Raw genomic sequence first — 2,825 nt, 5'->3', positions numbered from 1 at the left:
TGCATTGCACGGGATTTCTTACTAGTATCTACTATAATAAGCTAGAAGGGTTTTTTACTGTTCATCGACACATGTTGGCCTCCTCTTACTAGCAGGAGAGAAAAGCACTAATTTTTTTGATTTATTTGTAGATTCTGTCCATTTAACACATTATAGTTCAACATTTCTACGGTTTAACACTTACCTGATGCATGCCACTATGCCTATATGGATGGGCAAGACCGTCCCTCCGTAATTTATTTATCTCTATCCGTACTACGTGTCTTCTGTCTGAGATATTTTTGAGATTTTTTAGCCCTTTCTCGACTTAACGGAATGCATGTCCTTCGCTCTCTTCCATCTATCCCCAGGAACCATAATACCAAGTCCGCTCTCCCTTTTGGAAGTTCTTCTTCAAATCCTATCACCAGAAATTCTCTTTCCGAGAGGTCTATTTTCTTATTCTCAAAAGACATCAAGAAAAAGAGAGAAAAAGAGAAGAATCAGGAGAAGAATTTGTTTGGTTCTTGGTGGCTTTTTTTTGTTCTCTTTTTTTCCCATTTCTGTCATTCTCAAAGTTATCTTCTACCACTCATGAGATGTGCTATTGACATGTATATTATTTTCTGTAGAAATCCTAGAAGATGGAGATGAAGAGGCTTTCGGATAGACATAGAGGTAGTCTCTTTCCCCCCTGCTTTTTCGCTTTTTTACTATCTGGGTTTTTCTTATTATTTTGTTATTTTTGTTTCTTTATGGGAAAATGATGAAGGGATTCTAGGTGGGTTGTTCTAGGGTTTGCTATTCTGTATCTAACTTTTTTATTTTCCAACTGTCAGAATTAATCAATGGTTGTTCTTCAATCATTAGTAGTGGGTAAGTTAGAGATGAGATCTTGTAGTTGGCTATAATTGGGAGATGGGTTCCTGCTCTTCAACAGCTTTTATTTTGGCTTTAAAAGAGGTTAGCTTTTTCTTCTTTAAATTCTCTTTTCAATCCTACTGATTTTTGTTCTTTTTTGGTATATCCCTGAAGATTGTTACATTATTTCACAAAATCAAAAACAATTTTCTACTGTTTGGTATTTTCATTTGTTTTTATTCTTTAGTTTAGTTTCATTTGGTTTTATTCTCTAATTGATTGTTTATTCTTTAATTTCATATGCAGATATTTGTTCTTGTAGTTTTCTCTAAGCCACCTAATTTTCAAGTTTCTAAGGAAGCTGAGAGAGAAGGAAAAGCTCCTAAAGTTCCTACATTTCAGGCTGAAGTCTTCAAGCCCTTGAAGAAAGATATCAAAACCCTTGAATGTGCATCTAAAGTATCTTTTAGTGGCTATTATTCTCTGAATCTCCTTTTTTGGGGTTCTTTTATTAATTGTGATATTTCCTCTTTAATCTTCGCTTCGGGGTTTTCTGGGTTAGTTCTTGCCATATTTTTGGGACTTTTTAGGTTTTTTAATTGAATGCCATTATTGGACCCTACTGTCCTCATTCTATTTACTGTTTCTTCCAATGATGATCTTTGTTATGGACCAATTTTGTAATTTTTTTGTCAGAATTGGTTTTGTGCAGATTCAATCTTTGTGCCACCACTCACATATGCTATTCTTGGGTCTCTAGATATCTCGAAGTTGGTATGGTTTTGATAGAATCTTTGGTGAGGGATGGTGTGTCCTATCGAGGAGCCTGTCCATTTAGTTTATATCAATTAGACTTTAGTATCTTTAGCATCAGCACTATTTCAGGTAAATCATAGTCCACACAGTTTAACAGTTTGTAGGTTCACATCGTTTATTATGTTTCTTATAAATGTGTATTTTATTTCTAAGATTTTTTATTTTTCAGCTACAACACTCCGAAGCATATCAAACATAATATCATTTCCCTAACTGGTTTTGCAGATGTGTTTTAAGTATAATGATAAACATCTATAGATTTTCTAATTGCTAATTGTGGGAATAAAACGACCCATCACGTACGATTTCCTATATAGAAAGTTAATTCTACTAAAATTAGCGCGATCTTGGGTTTCAACCATAGCAGTTCATATTTTAATTAGAGGGACCTTCGATTTATAATGATACCCCTCTAAATATTCTATAATCTCTGCGCACCCCCATCTGCGACATCATGTGGAAACTTCATTTGGGTCAATCTTACTTTGGTTGCTAAGCATATATTTATGTTTTGTAGTTTTAGCAAATGAGTCACCGGTTTAAATACCCTTTGTACATCTAAAATCAGGCATATGCTTCAGTAAATTGACTAAGGCCCTGTTTGGATTGTAGGCATTTTTTTAGAACATTGTATATGAGGCTACATTGTATAGGACGCAACAATGTATCCGATGAAAAATAGTATCCGAGGCTACATTGTATTTGTAGCGACATTATATCCGAAGCGACGTTGTACACGAAGGCAACACGGTATCCGAGGCAACATTGTATCCAAGGCGACTTTATATCCGAGGCAACATTGTATCCAAGGCGACTTTATATCCAAAGGCAACATAGTATCCGTAGCGACCCTGGCTCTGAAAGCAAAATAGTATCAGAGGCTACATTGTATCCGAGGCGACATTATATCCGAAGCCAAGATAGTATCCGAAGCGACATTATAGTCGAAGTCAACATAGTATCCGAGGCTACATTGTATCCAAGGCTACTTTATATTCGAGGCAACATTGTATCCGAGGCGACATTATATCCGAAGGCAATATAGTATCCGAAGCGACATTGTAGCTGAAGGCAACATAATACTTGAGACTACATTGTATTCGAGGCGACTTTATATCCGAGGCAACATTGTATCCGACGCGACATTGTATCCGAAGGCGACAAAGTAA

General features: G+C 36.0%; 1 long non-coding RNA gene across 1 annotated transcript; it reads left to right on the top strand.

Annotated features, from left to right (window-relative positions):
* Window positions 1–215: 215 nt before the first annotated feature.
* LOC143854176 (uncharacterized) lies at window positions 216–942 on the top strand. Its single transcript, XR_013237446.1, has 3 exons — window positions 216–509; window positions 612–657; window positions 819–942. It is a non-coding gene; the product is annotated as an uncharacterized LOC143854176 (long non-coding RNA).
* The last annotated feature ends 1,883 nt before the right edge of the window (window positions 943–2,825 follow it).

The sequence above is a fragment of the Tasmannia lanceolata genome, unplaced genomic scaffold (assembly GCF_043159265.1).
Source record: "Tasmannia lanceolata isolate RefF3 unplaced genomic scaffold, GAP_Taslan_0.1 ptg000020l, whole genome shotgun sequence".
Classification (NCBI taxonomy): domain Eukaryota; kingdom Viridiplantae; phylum Streptophyta; class Magnoliopsida; order Canellales; family Winteraceae; genus Tasmannia; species Tasmannia lanceolata.
This window is presented reverse-complemented; position numbering and strand designations above follow the sequence as displayed.